The following is an 18333-nucleotide window of genomic DNA, read 5'->3' as shown; positions in this document are numbered from 1 at the left end:
TAACTTAATTACTTAATGTGTCACGATTTTTGCAAACCAATGTTACTATGTCATTTGCGGTACCTATGTTGTCTTCAACAGCATTTACATGCATTCATTTTACTTTCTAAACTGTCTTATAAAGGAAACTGGATACAGTGTTAGAGCTTGGGCCCCATTCATTCCTATGAAAGCTGATCAGTGCCGTGTGGAGCCAAAAAAAAGTTCAACTTCTGTGCATAAAATTTCCGACATCTTCTATGGATCTTCTGCATCTGTGGAGCCCATTGCACAAGCAATTTAGTGCTCTGATGACTTGAAGGGGGATAAAAATGAGTCAATGTTGTTCTTTTAGACTTTCCAAATGATGAATTAATCCATTTATGACAGTAAAATGAGTCATTTCCTGTGGGTTGTGACATAAAAACAAAATGAATTCACTGATTTACAGACAGACATCTTTTTCCCATTGTAAGTCTATGGGAAAAGTATTTTTGGGTGAAGTTGTAATTCCAATTTTTGGCCACTATGTCAAACAATGTCAAACTGAGGCTTGGAATTGCCAAGTGTTGGAGATATCAGCTGTAGAGATGTCTTTTTTTTCTCCAATATAATGGAACTAGATAGCTTGTGGTGCCCAAAGTGCCCAAAAAATACATTTCAAAAACTCAACATGACATCAGGACCCAGTTACTGAAGATAATCCACAGACGTTGTTGTTGGACAACACATGCAGCTTGTGAGTGACGAGTAAACAAAAATGCCACATGTACCAACAGCAACACAGAACAAAACAGACAAACAAACACACATTTCACCAGGCTCGTATCCAAACGGGGAAGATGTTGTGTTCTCGCTGCCAACACGGAAAAGCTGTGAATGATTCAGTTATTAATCACCACAGCATCTCCACTACCTGCTGCTATTCTGTTTATTAATCGTCAGTCAGGAATAAAAACAGGTAACTGTTCAGACACAAAACATTTTGTTTTTGTTTACACTCAGCCTTGTCACAACCTGTCCAACTACCCAAATTAATACAAAACACATGAACAACCACAGCTGGCAACAGAAGAAATGTCTAAATTAAGGACAAATAAAGTTAAAATGAAAATGACATTTTTTTCAATATTATTTATTTTTAATTAAAACTTAATTAACAAATAAATAAATAGATGGATGAATAAATAAATAAATAAAATGTATTTTTTTTTTCAAATTTAAAAATAAATAAAAAACATAGATGGATAGATGAATGAATGAATGAATAAATCAATCAATCAATCAATAAATAAATAAATAAAATAAAATAAAAATGTAATTAATTTTTTAAAATTGAAATATTTGTTTAAAAAATACATAGATGGATGGATGAATAAATAAATGCATAGATAAATAAATAATGAAATAAATATATAGATGGATACATAAAATGAAAATAAAACCTCCATTCCCTGCGTAGTATACCTGCTACTATTTGATTTTTAGCTGACAGAGATTCAACATTATACCTGCTGCCTTATATGCATTTTTTAAGTTTAAACAGGTGGCTGTGTAACAAGCCAGCATGTCAAAAATGTAGCACATCTGATCAGTAGGAAAGTTAATAGGAATTTAATGTTATAATCGTACAAATATAGCAGCTGCAATGTGATAAAAATGAATTATTCCAGGCACACAGAGGACTAAAACATTAAAACAAAGTGTTTAACAAATGGCACCAAACACTTTTTGGTATATATTGCCCTCTGTGAGAAAATGGATTATATGGAAATGTGCATGAAATATTTTTTCCGCTTGACTTTGTAAGGTCATTAATGAATGTCAAAGAGATCGTTAGTGGAGAGTGAATTCGCATTTTCATCTCCAGGAAGCAGAAAAAGTAAAGTTTTGGACTGCATCCAAATACTCCCACTCAAAAAAAAAATACCTCTGACCTCTCTCTCTTGCAGCAGTGCCATAGTGGGAGATGTGCTGCTGCACCTCTTCTTGTTGGCTGTGATGTTTCAGCTCACACTGCAGAATGAGGCCTGTGTTACAATGTCTTAACAAGATGTCTGAACCTGTTTACATCAACAGAGCGAGTAAAGGAAAGCTTTGTGAGGGACATGTTGGTATTCAAGACGTCAGACTTAGAGATGTTCACGTTAAGGTTCCATCGGTTTTCTAACAATCAGAAAAAATACAAAAATAATCTTCTCTCTAAATTATTTGCCCATGTATTTAACCCTCCTGTTATGTTGCAGCACAAATTGACCCATTTCAAAGTTTAAAAAAAACGGGATGAAACTTCTTCTGCTTGGCTTAATTAGTGTAATCAACATATAAAATGAAAATGGTTCATTTCACATATTTGCAACAACAAAAAAATCGATGGCATGTAAAACCATTGTATTTTATATGTAGGTCTATCCAATATATATTTAAAAAAAAAAAATTTGACATGCATTTTTTCATGAAAAACGTGTGAATTGAACCATAATCTGTGAGAGGTAAAGAACACCATTGCACTAAATATTGATTGAAATTGTTTGAAATTGAGTTAAAATGAAATATAAACAATGTTTATTGGGATATTTTGGTTTCTGACACTTTTGGATAATTAAACATGCCCCGGGTCAAATTGACCCTCAAACATTAGTGCTTTTCCTGAGAAACGAACATAACAGGAGAGGTTAAAGTCCTTTTAATCATTGAAATGCTTTAAATAAACCACATTAAATTCTACACGATCACATGTAAAAACTGTAAAAAATTAAATAAAATAAAATAAGGCCCATTTATTTCCCCCAAGATATTAAACACATTTTTTTACAGAAAGGATAAAATTGAAAAATAAAATTGGAAACAAGAGAGACGAGGATGTGAAATCCCATTTTTGTGTGAGCACCCCGGGGGGCTGAGTGAAATCCTCTCACTGCAGGACAGAAACAGCAAAACAGCAAAATAACAAAAGCTATATCAGAACCAGCAGGGACAGAAAATGAATGCATAATTCACAGAAAGGGCCAGGAACAGGAATTCTGATGGTGATAATAATATACTGTATATACTGTATAAGTGAAGGAAAAAGGGCAAAGGAAGGTGTTATTTAACAAGCAACTTTCTTATACAGACTGTACTCAAAGAAAATTATTCTATATTCTGTTTCTGTGACAAACAACGTGACTAGATATTGTGTAGCTTTTGTGCATTAATCTGTCTTCCCTATGGAGATTCCCTATGGTATTGAATTAATAAATAAGGTATTAGATAAGGTGTTGTGGAATAAATGTGACTAAATACAGACAGAATGTGTCATATAACCTGTGGTGGAAGTGCATTAACTCAACTGTCCTGTACTTTTGAGGTACTTGAGTATTTCCATTTTATGTAACTTTATACTTCTGCTTCACTACATTTTAGAGGCAAATTTCATACTTTTTACTCCATTTTATTGAGCTTACAGCTTCAGTTACTATTCAGGTCGAGATTTAACACAAAAAATATGATACATTTTTATAAATTAACCAGATAACAGTATATAAATTAGTTAAATGAGCCCTATGTTGACATCAATAAAATGCTGCTTACATAAAAGCATAATTAATAATAATCCAATAATATATTTGGAATTTATAAAAACAATTTGAGTGGAGCCGTTCTGCATAATGAGTATTTATATTCTTGATACTTTAAGGTCTTGAATGCAGGACTTTTACTTGTAGTGGAGTAGTTTCACAGTGTGGAATAAGTACTTTTTTAAAAGATATTTTTTGGGCATTTTGTAGCTTTTATTGACAATATAGATATATAGAGTGAAGGGGGAAGACATGCGGGAAAGGGCTCGGAGCCCGGATTGGAACCTGGGCCTCTGTGGTGTGCACTCTACCAGGTGTGCCATCTGGACACCTGGTAGAGCTGAATTAAGGCATCTGAATACTTCTTCCACCACTGCATATAACCATGATAATGTCATATAATCAAATAAAAATGTAAGACAGACAAGGCAGAGGTAATTACATAAAAATAATACTAAAAAATGAGCTTTAAAAGCTGTAGTTTGTTTAAGAAAATCCCTATTTCTTGTTTATTAATATATGATATACTTGCATATTACATGAAGTAATTTAATTATCTGTTAACATACTGTATAAGTGCTAATATTTGAAGCTTTAAATGTCCAGGTCACAGTTCAACAAAGGCTTACTTGTCCACATTTGACCTCTAATATATTTTGATTTGGCATAGGTCATAAATAAGAAAGAAAGCAGTGAGTGTGAGACTCGTGAGAAGTGAGAGCTTGGCGCCCTCTGTCTGCTGGTTTGTGGATGTGACGTGAAAGCAGAAAGCTAAAGCAGCTGAACTGCAGTTCACATAATGATGTGTTCAGAAATGTCAAGGAGAAATGTCTCATTACAGACACCTGACTGTAACACTGAGCTTCAGAACTGTTTAACTTTGTTTGTTGAATCAGGGACGTCAAGTCGATCATGTGATTTAGCTGTATTTATGGTTTGCTGGTCTCAGAATTTAAAATGTGTTTTTGTCGCTTTAAAAACTGAAAAATCTTTAGTGTGAATATTGAGTTAACTCCTTGGTTCTTATGTGGGCAGTTTAGTAACTAAGTACATTTACTTGGTACTGCTTAGCTAAAATTTTGAGATAGTATTAATAGATATAATAGAGCAGAATAGATACCTATTCTGCTATCCTGGAAAGCAGATGAATTTGACAGGCTCATTTATATTTCAAATTTTCTGCTTCTTTATTGAGAAAACAAACATTTTAAAAATTGCTTGTTTTTGCAGACTGACCTGTTAAACCTTTTTACTTTTACTTTAAATACTTGAACTATATATTATTGCTGATACTTGTGTTGCATTGCTGGCATTGTTTTTTATTTTAATTCATATTTGACAGGAAATGCACAATAAATATTGTCTTTTGTAATTTTTTATTCTTTTTATTAGGGCCTCGGGGCAATCGCATGGGGCAAAAATATATATATTTTTTACTATATATACTTTTTTTTGCCCCATGCGATTGCCCCGAGGCCCTAATAAAAAGAATAAAAAATTACAAAAGACAATATTTATTGTGCATTTCCTGTCAAATATGAATTAAAATAAATAAATAAATATATATATATATATATATAAATTAATATATAAATGAATATCAATATTTAATGTGACCACCCTTTGCCTTCAAATCAGCATCAATTCTTCTAGGCATTTGTTCACACACACATATATATATATATATATATATATATATATATATATATATATATTTATATATATATGAGTAAAAAAAAGTCAAAATAATGAGAATATAGTCAGAATGAGAAAAAAAAGAAAAAAAGTTGAAGTCACATGAAAAAAGTTGAAGTCACGAAAAGTCAAAATAAGTAGAAAATAGTCAAAATAATGAGAAAAAAAGTTGAAGTCAAAATGAATACTAAGGGTTCCTAATGGGTTGAACTTTATATCCCAGATGGATTTATTGAATCTAAGTATTGAAAGGATGCAATGTAGATTGCAAGAGATTATTTTTCACAATGAAAATCCATCTTGACATATAAAATGAATCTTTCAAAACATATTTCTCAATGATGTTATGATTTGAAATGATGATGTGTGTGTTTTTGTGTCTCAGGGTTCCATGTGTTCTGTGTTCTAATGTCTGCATATGAATTAGAACACAGAACACACAGGCAGTCTGTGTAAACACAGTTGAAGTCTATTAGAGTCTATTTAGAGTGTGTGCTCTCCACAGACTGGACAGACCACTGGGCAGACACACTGTGGATCTGGTTGGATTGGAAATACTATTCAGAGTTTTTACATGTTATGTAGTTTTTTATTTACTTTGTGAAACCTGTAGACAAAGAGAAAGAAGGAGAAAGTGGAAGCCTTTTTTTCTGCATGTTGCCAGAGCCCTGTGCAGAGTCCTGAATATAATGCTGAAAGAGGTAGGGATCGACATGCTCAGTCTAAGTTATGTAATATTTTGGTTACTGTATTGCAGTGCAAGGTTGCTGTCTCTGAATTGGTTGGGTGATGGTGTATGTCCTCTCCTGAAGCCCACAAAGAGTTTAACATAGTGAGGGATCTTTATCTATTTGCTCACCATGAACTACAGAGACCACCTTGTGCTGTTTAGATTCCTCATTAGAGGATTTTGTTTCTTGCTGAAGTGACAGTCACTTTTAGGAAGTTTGTTTTTGTGATTTTGTTAACAAGGTAAGTTTTAGGCAGGTGTGGAAAAAATGCTTTAAAATAAGAATGCTTTCAAAAAGCAGAATTGGTAATATTTTTATCCAAAAAAAAGAAAAGTGAATGGATGGAAGAATAATCAAAATATATATAAATAAGACACTTGTAAGCCTTGGAAGAAGGTCTCTCTTCTCCCAAGGAAAACTTCAATTGCACTAAACTTCTTTGGAGCTTTTCCTTGTCCATTGGAGAGAGTGTGTGTGTGTGTCTGTGTGTCTGTGTGTGTGTGTGTGTGTATATATATATATATGACGAAAAAAGTTGAAATCGTGAAAAAAGTCAAAATGACAAAAAAAACTTGAAATCATGAAAAAAGTCAAAATTACAAAAAAATTTGAAATCATGAAAAAAGTCAAAATGACAAAAAAAGTTGAAATCATGAAAAAAAGTCAAAATGACAAAAAAGTTGAAATCATGAAAAAAAGTCAAAATGACAAAAAAGTTGAAATCATGAAAAACAGTCAAAATTACGAAAAAAGTTGACATGATTAAAAAAAAAGTCAAAATGCGGTAAGTCATAATGTGTTTTATTTTTATTTCATGTCATTGTTGTTTTTGAAATGTATGTAATTTCCACTGTCAAGACACACTTGTGTTTATCTTCCCAAGGAAAACTTCAATTGTACTAATTTTTTTTTGGAGATTTTATTTGCCCACTGGAGAGACATTATAATATGTCTTTTAATTTTATTATATCTTAACTCAAGAATCGCCACATTAATGCGGTGGAGGAGTTTGTGTGCCCCAGTGACCCTGGGAGCCGTGTTGTCGGGAGCAATAGCTCCTGGTAGGGTCTCCCAAGGCAAAGTGGTCCTTTTCACAGTCAAGACACTTGTAAGCCTTGTGAGGTCTCTCTTGTGTTCATATTCCCAAGGAAAAATCCAATTCCAGTTCATTTTTTTTCAAACCTTTTTTTTTGCTAACTGGAGAGACGTCATACGTATTATACGTATATGTGTCTTAATTTTCATCATATCTTAACTCAAGAATCGCCACATTAACGCGGTGGAGGAGTTTGTGTGCCCCAGTTACCCTGGGAGCTGTGTTGTCGGGAGCAATAACTCCTGGTAGGGTCTCCCAAGGCAAAGTGGTCCCAGGGCAGGTGCCAGATTAAGAGCAATTCAAAAACCCTCATGAAGCAAGACCTTTGACATCAGTGTACCTCGCCCGGGATGGGAGCACAAGGCGAGCGTCTCCCGAAGGAATTAGGACCCGTCGACCTGTGGCCCACCACCCATAGAGTTGGGCCTAAGGGTCGGGTGCAGAGTGGAGAAAGGCAAAGGCGGGTACCTGGACATGCTGACCCCTGGCCTCACTTTTTTTGGAGCTTTTTCCTTTCCATTGTAGAGAGGTGTCATAATATGTGTTTTAGTTTTATTTTATTTCTTTGGTGTTTTTTTAAATGTATGTCATTTTCACTGGCAAGACACTTATAAGCCTTGGAAGAAGGTCTCTATTGTGTTTATCTTCCCAAGGAAAACTTCAATTGTACTAAACTTTTTTCCGAGCTTTTACTTGTCCATCGGAGAGAGGTGTCATCATGTGTTTAAATTTAATTTAATTTAATTTAATTTAATTTAAATAAGTGCTTGTTAGGGATTAATAAAATTAGCAATAATCTGTATTATGACTTTTAGTAAAATGCAGCTTGGAAATGTATTCAGTAAACCATAAAACGCACATTTTATATGACAGCAAACAGAAATAAGGAGTATCAACAGAAAGGATACTGATAACGCTTTGCACATAACCACATATTTGAGGGCAGATGAAACACTGAAGCACTCTTTGTGCAACAATTCAAGGTTTTAAAGTTCCCTGTGTGGTTTTATCATAGAGGTTTGGTTATAATCTTAATTGTCAGTACCATATCATTAATTACTTTGATCTGGATCTCCTTATAACTTAATGCTAATCACGCTGTTGGGGCCCCATGTTGTGCAGAATGGGCCCCTTTTATTTTTTCACCCCTGCCCTTCAAACAGTCTGAGTCCACCACTGGTATCAGTTGATTCATTAGGTCTTCTAATTTAGTTTGTAAGTAACCTTTTACTGGTTTATAATCTCTTATCCTATGAACCCTGGAGGACCCTCAGGTCTTCTGGCCTTTTAATAAAACCAAAACTTAGAACATAAACCCACAGTGAGGCGTCGTTTTCTCTCTGTGGTCCACGTTGGTGGAAGACCTGAAGACCTGAGGCCCTCAGACACACTTCAGATCTTTAAGAGCAAACTGAAGACTTATCTTTTTTATTTGGCTTTTACTTGAACCATTTTTAAAGATTTTTCTGCTCATGTATCTTAGTGTTACAACATCTTCTCATTTATTTATTTATTTGCTATTTATTCTATTAGTCATTCTATTTCTATTAGTCATATATATATATATATATTTAGGGCCACGGGGCAATCGCACCGAGCACTATTGTTATACTGTCTTTTTCTTCTTCCGTTTCCGGACACAATTTCTTCCCGCTATTAGTATAGCGTATATTATACAAATTATATATCAAAACGTGCGGTTTGATCGGGATCGGTGTGCTATTACTTTTCTCTACGGAATACGAATTTAATATGTAAAAACTGCCCAAAATTTTGCATTGAAGTGATTGGGATGGCCAAAAAAAAAAATGAGGGAAAAAGAACAATAATTGGAGATTTTAAAACATCTACTTCTCCGGCATAATTATACCTAGAAACTCCATTTAAACTTTAAACAGTAGACACAAGTCTTGTGTATCGGTGTATTAATCCACGTTTCGATAGGTCATATAGTTTTTTATCAATCCCTGTTCAATGACCATGATCATTTTTGGAGAAATTCTGAGATTATAATGGGTGTGTATTGCATGGAATGTTCGTGTGTGACATAATTTCCAGAGTGTAGAGGGAGAGAATAAATTGTCAAAAAATAAATTTGAAAACTGTGCTCCAGGCTGCAAATTTCACTCTAGAAATAATTTATACATAGAAACGTAGGAAAATTAGTCTTCTCACTCACAATCCTCTGGTAAAGCTGTCAGAGTTATAGTTTGGGCATAGGATGCACAGATGATCCACCAACACGCACCAACAGCCTCATTGGCTCCCATATTAAAAACGCAGGAAGATATCTGAAAAAAGGAGATGTAACAGTTTTTTTAGATCGATCTAACGAAGCTATTTTTCATTTTTCTTAAAAAAAACAACAACATATGTAGACATTCAGGAAGAACTCAAAGTTCAAAGTGAAGTCGGATCAATGATAGGTATTATGGTTTTGGCAAAAAGACTTTCTGTTCGAGGCCAGAAATTCCAGTCTGTCCACCACTTTTCCGGAACATTGGCAGTTGGTGGCAGTTAATTCTGTTGATTGCTCTGCTCTGATTGTCTTTGATCTTTGCTCTGATTACAGTTACAGATACACACACACACACACACACACACACACACACACACACACACACACACACATGCGTGTTAGCACACACACACACACACACACACACACACACACACACACATACACACAGGTAACACAAATTATTATCATTATAATTTTTCAATATAGTATTCCAATACATTTTTAAATCCCCATTAAATACAGGACAGATACTGTTGATACAGTTTACATACCGTAAAAATACAGTAATTTACTGACAAAATGTGCTGTAAATTTACAACAATACAGTAAAGAACTGTACAATTTCATTTTATGTAATAATATGTTTCTGAAATTACAATAAAAAACTTAAAAAAAATACAGTAGTTTGCTGATGAAGCTGCTGCAAACTTAAAGTGAAAAGTTTAACTGTGTAACATTTTGAATGCAGGACTTTTACTTGTAACAGAGTAAAAGATCTGAGTTCAGAGGCTGGCGCTGCAGGTGGACTGCAGACTGTTCAGACGTTGACGTTGTGTTGTGTTTTCTCCCAACGATGAACCTGCTGGTGCATGCTGGGAATAAGTGTGAATGGAAAAGTAATGAATGAATAACACGAGCTGACAGATTCTGCTGCGGTCCTGATCCGAGCTGAATTATTCCACTGATTGTAAGTGACAACTCACTTACGGGTTGTTTGCCAGAGGCTCATTTTTCAAGATGAATGGATCCAGTTTCAGCTTCACTTTGTGTTGAAAGGCAGAATATGTGATTTCACAGTGAGGACGTGTGAGGTTATTCTCACGCGGGCTCATACATCCTTTAAATGTACATTTTAACCTTTTATTCCCTGAAGTCTGATGCACCAAACCAACCTCTATGAATATTTTAAAGTGTATGAATTCCCCTTCTGTCTGTTGTAAATACATAAATATGAAAGCAGTTAAACTCAAAGTGAAAATGTGAAGTTTAGTTGGAGGCTGTTTTTGGACTCGGTGCACTACATATTTAAAGTTATTTAGTTTTGCAGAGACAGAAAAATCTTGACTTCAAAGTAGCAGCTTCATTCATTCATTATCCTTAACCGCTTATCTGCACTCGGGTCACAGGGGGCTGGAGCCGATCCCAGCTGACATTAGGCGAGAGGCAGGTTACACCCTAGACAGGTTGCCAGACTATCACAGGGCTGACACATAGAGACAGACAATCACGCTCTCATTCACACCTACGGGCAATTTAGAGTCACCAATTAAACCTAAGTGCATGTTTTTGGACTGGGAGGAAGCCGGAGGACCCGGTGAGAACCCGCTGACACGGGGAGAACATGCAAACTCCACACAGAAGAGCTGCAGGCGGGAGGCGAATCAGCGACCCTCTTGCTGTGAGGCGAGAGCGCCAACCACTATTTAAGGATGAAGAGAAATGTGTATGATTTATTGAAATTGTGACCAAAATTGTTCTTACTGGTTTTTTTTGTTGTTATTTACTGTCTTAAGTTGTTGTAGCTGTTTGTTTTTTTACTTGTTTCTTGCTATTGTCCGTTATTATGTAAAGTGCCTTGAAGTACCTTTTTTAAGAGCTATAAAAGTTTTTCATTATTATTATTAATTATTATTATTATTATTATTATTCAAGACAAAATTCCAAAAGTACAAGGCATTCATACATTTAATGTTGGTTATTGTTTTTGTGCCTGACCGTTTAACCCTGGGATGTTGCATCTTTTTAGTACCTGCTTATTATTTTAAATATTTTGATTTTATAATCACTCATAACATGTTAAAAGTATCATAATTAAAGGCTTCGGGTTGAGGCTTTAATCTGATTTAATCTGACCAGTCAAAAAATGACAGGAAATAAATAAATAAATAAATTAGATAATAAAATACAGACATGGACAATCACGTATCTAACATTTTGTTGTCGTGTCTCACTGCTGCCATCTGTTGCAAACTGCAGCCACACACACACAGTTCAATCATATCCAGTTGGCTGCAAAGAAGAAGATCAAGGAAAATATAAACTGAGCATTATGTGTAAAGGTTTATAAAACAAATGCAAGACATGTAAACAGGTAAACAGGTCAGCATTAAGTCAGTTATTCAGTATTGATTAGTGGGCTACAAGTTAAGTTCAGACATACCAGCAGGATATTTTCGGTAACTTTTTGTTCTTACAAAATCAGTAAAACAGTTGTTGTTGTTTTTCTGAGCTGATTATAACTTTTAATTCCCTGAGACATTAAGATGCCTGGAGTTATTGATCATTATGGATAAGTACCTCTTTATATTCTAATGCTAAACAGTATTTTATAAGGTTGAAACAACCTGAGGAAGGTAATAATAATCATCTCTACTGCTGACGGCCATTAGATAACAGATGGAGATCACTGCCTGCTGCTACATGCGGCATTGAGTTAATAGTTTTATTGGTGATTAACAGTCGTTTATACACACACTGACAAGTGTGTTTCACTGGAGCTGCAGAGCTTCAGGTACCAGCCTTAAGGTTTTCATCACACCAGAATACATAATAGAATATATTATACTAAAAAAAGAAGTTAAGACCAATCTGTAATGGTCTGTAATGCTCTATTTGAGTCCAAAAACTATGACCTGCAAGAAAAAAGGGTTTAATATTTTCAGATTTCTTTTCCGAACAATTTAAATAATTGGGGTGTGAGAAACATATTCCGAAGATTTGTATATTAATTTAAATATAATGTATTATACATAATATTTTAGAATTTTATTTTTAACATGATTTAACATGGTTTATGATTATTATGATTTAATATTATTTAAATACATTCAATGTCATATATATATATATATATATATATATATATATATATATATATATATATATATATATATATATATTATACATGATCTCTACATATTTAAATTATATTTTTAATATAATTTAACATTGTTGGGAGCTTTGCGCAGGGCCGTCACCCGTGGTTCTTGAGTCAGTCTTGTGTCTGGCGGACTGACCTAGTATGTAACTGAGGGGAGAGATAGTCTCGAGGTGATAGAGAACGGACGGTTACGTTTGCCCACTATCACACAAGTTCACACACACGTTCTATGCGGCTACTATTTAGGAAAAAGCAAGCAGCTTCTTTCTTTTCTCTCTTTTGTGACTGATTATTTCATTTTATTAATAAATAACAGATTGTACATTTCAAATTTTTAAATTAACTTGAGTTGTAACAGGGTAGGTGTAATAAGCTATGCTTCAGCCTATGCCTTTTCGGTCCAAATGTCTATTATCAATTTTCTTTCTCTGTTTACTTATTGTTTACTTTGATCAAAGTGTTTTTTTCTGGTTTGTTACTTCTGTTTTAATAAAATCAATCAAATCAAATCAAAATTACTTTATTCATCCCCGAGGGGAAATTCAGTTAGTCTGGTAGAATCTCTTGAAGAATGAGACAGCCTGATGGCTGTAGGAGAGAAGGATCTTTTGAATCTCTCCGTCCTGCAACGGAGAGAAAGGAGCCGTCAACTGCTGTTTTTTTGGTCCATAAAGGTTTTGTGTAGCGGATGATCTGGGTATTTCAGGATGGCCTGGAACATTTTGACAGGTCATCTCTCCACCACCTCCTCCAGTGTGTCCAACCTGGCTCCAACCACAGAACCAGCTCTTTAGACCAGTCTGTCCAACCGCCTTGCATCTCTGTGTCTGATGCTGCCTCCCCAGCAGACTGCAGCATAAAACAACACACTACCACCACAGACTAATGACATGTATTGACCGAAATAAACGGATACGAAATGAAACGAAACAAAACAAGGTTTGGAAACAGTCATTAGCGACCCATCCACAGTTGCCCTCACCAACCAGTTGTGGTTGGTACATGAAGAATGGAATGCTTGTCCCTCATCTTTTAACCAAAGAACCTGTACAGGCCAGATGCTTGGAGCTGATGTTCTGTGGATGCTAGGAAAGTGGAAGTCAGTGCAGTACCAGGCAGTATCAATGTCAAAAAAGTGGAATACTTTGCAGTGGGGCTTGTGGTTGTGCCTGTGCAGCTTGGCGCAAGAATACTCAGGTACTCACAGCATTAATTTTGAGTGTTGCCACATTTTATGCAACTGTTTTGTTTCAGATTATTTGGCATGCCATTGTTTTTCCTGTTTTGTAGATGATATTTATAATATGCCAAAGTCATTCCTACTAACAAGTTACTAACCCCTTACCCTAAAGAAGTGAGACAGCAGTTTTATTAGGATGAAATTTGTAACTATAGTGACATGACAATTGAAGATAATTTGTGTTTCAACCTGGTACGTTATTGAAGTCAAAGCACCATAGACCACCATCTAGAATTCTAGATTTCCGCCTGGACATTAAAGTATTATACCTTGTGCAGCATTGTACTGTCTCTCCCGACAGGCTTTAAACTTGGCATGACTCATTCCCATAGATAGGGGTACTGATTGACAGATGTTTTGGGAGACTATGTTATGTTTCCAAGCTGATATTCACTTTGAAAACTGGTTCTCCTTAGGCGTATATATTCATTCTTACATTTCAGCAGCGTCCAATGAACGTTTGCTTTCATTTGATACCATGTTTATCTAGGCTATATGGTTCTTGTGGTTGTTGAGATATTCAACATAGGCTGTGAGCTTCATGACCTGTCATGTCCTGGTATCCTGGAGTCAGAGCCATGTATCATTGGCCCTGCATACAAACTTTTTAAGATGGAAAAAGGATTCATGAAACTGTGAAATGACTTGGTACATCACCTTATTTCTAATCCCATTTTTAATTTAGGGGACAGCTGGAACATTTATTACAGCCTACATGTATCCTGGGCCGGTAGGCCACCTTTTACAGAGCAAAATTTACTGACGAGACTTCATTCAACAATCAATCAGTTTTAGGTTCTCCTGCTAATTTACAAAAAGTTTTCGCATTTTCGAGACAAACCCCTTTTCTCCTCCGTTGGTTGTTCGGGCAAGATGGCACGAAATTGAATTGTATTTTTGAATGACGTTTTGTGTTAAATAACTCTTAAATAACAAAAGTTGACACTTCATCGCCATTTTTTCTTCAAAAACCTCTTTTTGCAGTTATTTCACTGCTCTCTGCTGCCCGTGGCACGATGACGTGAAACTGAATATTTTTGAAGGTCTTTTTGTTAAAAAAAAAAACGTTTAGATATTAAAATAATCATAATTAAGTCGTCCGTTTCTAATACTTTAGAGCCATCATAATTTTAAGATAAACTAATAATGATTATAGGCCTAGTGGCAAAAATCCTACCAACTTTTGTCTCAAGATAACTGGAGTTACAAACTTTTAGACTGAATTTCATTTTGTCCAACAGCTGAAAACATGTCCCGTGTCCATGTTTAATGTCTCTGAATGTGTTTGTGTCACACTTCCTCTGTAAGAGAAGCTGCATGCACAGACACACAGTTACTGGAATTTCTGCTCTCTGCTATTGATTTCCAGCTTCAGTTTTTTTGTGTGCAAATGTTTACATGACTAGGAAGAGGCATACAAGCTTTTTCAAACGATGCCCTCCTCCCCTTTGCTCTCTCCTCCTCAGTGCATTAGAAGCCAGCAGACAGGCAGGATGTGAGCCGGCCGGACAATAAGCTGCAGAGAGACAGAGAGGCTGTCGGGGATTCTCCGGCGGTCAGTCCGTCACTGTCCAACAAACCTGCACACACCGAAAAAACTGTTGCAGCTTCTCTTGTTTCACTGTTAGAGCATTTAGAATCTGGTGCAAGTGTGAATTTACACTGTATCTCTCATAGAGGAGTTCAGGAGGATATGAGGTCATGCTTAAGAGCTCCCAAAAGTACCCGATTAAACCCTCAGTTAATCAATACTCAGCCTGCGGTTCACAAACACAAACACAGCAAAACCACGCAGCTGCTCTTCTGGTTTTTATCCTGTGATGGTAGTCAGCTGAAGTATAAATAAGAAAGACCCATCAGACCACCACTCCTCCGTGAAGAGCGGTGTAATGTTCAGTACTTCTACTAGTGAAGTGGACTAAAGTCATAGAAATAGAAACAAAGTAAGAACAGGCACAAAACCTCAAAAGGTTTTGATTTTTTTTTTTTTAAAGAAAGCATGAGCATACTTGTTTCATAATTCTGAAATTAACAAAAACAAAAAGTGCATTGTATTTTAAACAGCAAAACTAGGATAAAAATGTCCAAAATGAGTGCCTCTACAGCTGGTCAGTTATGCAACAAAACTACTTGCTTAAGGTAGGGATGATACAATACATTGTTAAGTGTAGCAAGGTAGTTAAAAAAGTAAAATAAATGGACGTTACTCCTGGAAGTGAGGTAGACAAGATCACTGATCTCCTGGGTCTGTTTGCCCCTCACACTCTCAGTGGACTTGGTTGTTCTTTATACTCTGTATTGGGGCTTCAGCATTTGTTTTACTGTCCGTAACGTCACTTTCAGCATGGTACTTTTTACATGCTCCCTTCCCTTTGCTCTTGTTGTCATTCATTTGGTGTCTTGTGCTTTCCCACAGGTAATCAGTGAGGCTGATTGTGGGATGGGCTACAAGGTGGTGTAGTGGTTAGCACTCTTGTAGAAATGAAGAGGTTCGCTGGTTGGACTCCGGCCTGCTGCTCTTCTGTGTGGAGTTTTCATGTTCTCCCCATGTCAGCGTGGATTGTCACCAGGTACTCCGGCTTCCTCCCACAGTCCAAAAACATGCACTTAGGTTTAATTGGTGACTCTAAATTGTCCGTAGGTGTGAATGAGAGCGGGACTGTCTGTCTCTGTGTGTCTGGTGTACCCCGCCTGTCCTCCAATGTCATCTGGGATCAGCTCCAGCCCCCCTAACCCGAGTGTGGATAGGGGGTTAAAGATAATAAATGAATGAATGAGGGAAGAGAGAGTCTCTCTCACTTCCGCCTTGCAGCAGTTGGTGTTCAGGCTTTTTGTTTGACTTGTTTTTCCCTTTGTTTTCTGGTGGGACTAGTGGCTCAGTTCTCGACATTTTATTTCTGTTTCTTGTTTTACTTGGTTCTGGTTCTGGGGTAGGAGTGTTTCATTTGGATTTGCAGGCCCATTGTGGGTAGGTCCAAGTGTCTCCTTTCTTTTATTGATTTTTGCCCATCAGACTTTTTGTATTTTCAGTAGTTTCAGATCTCTTCTTGGTTTGTTTGGTCTGGTTCACAATTTGTTAATAAACCATCATTAGTTTGCACAACTCCTGACTTTTGGTAATTATGTTCGTCGTCTTTCGATGGGGGTAGAACAATGGTGTCCTTCATAATTACTGCGACTAACTACAAACATACATATGGGCCGTTGTGAGCTGCTGTACAAAAGACACATGGGGTAATTTTTGGAGGAAAGAAAGTCTCCATCTTTCCCCAAAAAATTATCTGTAATATAATCTGTCTTCTCTGATTTTTGCTGTAGTTCATTTTCAGGCTGTCATTTGCAGACCTGGCAGCTTGAAGACTCATTGGACATAAGTCAAGTGAGTCATTTCATTTATATCGCCACATTTTTTACAATCTGTTCAGAACTCAGCGCCCTCTCTGCTGAGGGTTCAGGATTCAGATCAGATTCCTGATTCAGATCAGGAAACAATAACCTCAGTGCACTCAGAACTCATCACACTCATCATCTGTAGTGTCCATTTCAGCAGCTTCCAGAGCTAAAAGGGAAGGAAATCTGTTTAACACTGCAGCATCCGGAGCATATACATTTTGTTTCTTAGCAGGCAATGACCTCTGACCTCTGACCCCCTGGAGGGGCGACAGGAAGGAGAACTTCCTCTCTACAATCAATACAGTCACAATATTTGAAACACATTATTTTCCCTGAGGTAAGTGGTAGAACCTGCTGCTATATTCTACTTCTTACTGGAAAGTAACTGAGAACTAACTTTACTCAAGTACTTTATAGAGTACAATATACTTGTACTTTACTAGAGTATTTCCATTTTATGCTACTTTACTTCTTTGTGCTATTCTATTCTACTCCAATGCAATTTTGTGGGGAAACATTTTAGTTTTCATTCCACATACATACATACATACATACATACATTAATTTGTAGTTATTACTTCCTACACTAAAAAAAACATTATATACTTTAAAACATAATTTAAAACCTATTTATTCTCTTTGGCGTTCAGTCCCAGCTAGGCAAGAATCCTTGGCTTTATACTTTTTACTCTTTTATTTCCTTTTTAACTCTAACTCTGTTTTTAAATTGAGTTATTTATTACTATTTTATTGTTTTATTGTTTTAGTATTATTTTATTGTTTTCATTGTTTTTTATTTATTACTTTATTCGTGTATGATTTTATTGTATTTTAATAACTGTACAGCACTTTGGTCAACTGAGGTTGTTTTTAAATGTGCTCTATAAATAAACGTTGACTTGACTTATATGTTTATGATATGATGCAATACTATCCAGCTTATCCACCCAGTAGTGCATAAAGTATATTAAAAAAATGGCTTCATATTGGTAAATAATGTACAAATGAATTAGACCACCTGCCATGAAAACGAGAAAACATAAATATTTTGGATTTTTTTTTTTCGAACACTTGTTTAAAACTAAAATGTTATTGTTATTTATTTGGCAAATAACTAATTTTTCTGTTAAGGAATGCAAGTAAATAACTATAAATTGACTCTTAATCAAGAAATAACAATGTGCTTTAGTATTTTTATAGTTTTTTGTAAAACAGTGAACAGAAAAATTCATGGATA

Source organism: Centropristis striata, chromosome 2 (genome assembly GCF_030273125.1).
Source record: "Centropristis striata isolate RG_2023a ecotype Rhode Island chromosome 2, C.striata_1.0, whole genome shotgun sequence".
Taxonomy (NCBI): domain Eukaryota; kingdom Metazoa; phylum Chordata; class Actinopteri; order Perciformes; family Serranidae; genus Centropristis; species Centropristis striata.
Note: the sequence above shows the minus strand (reverse complement) of the source record.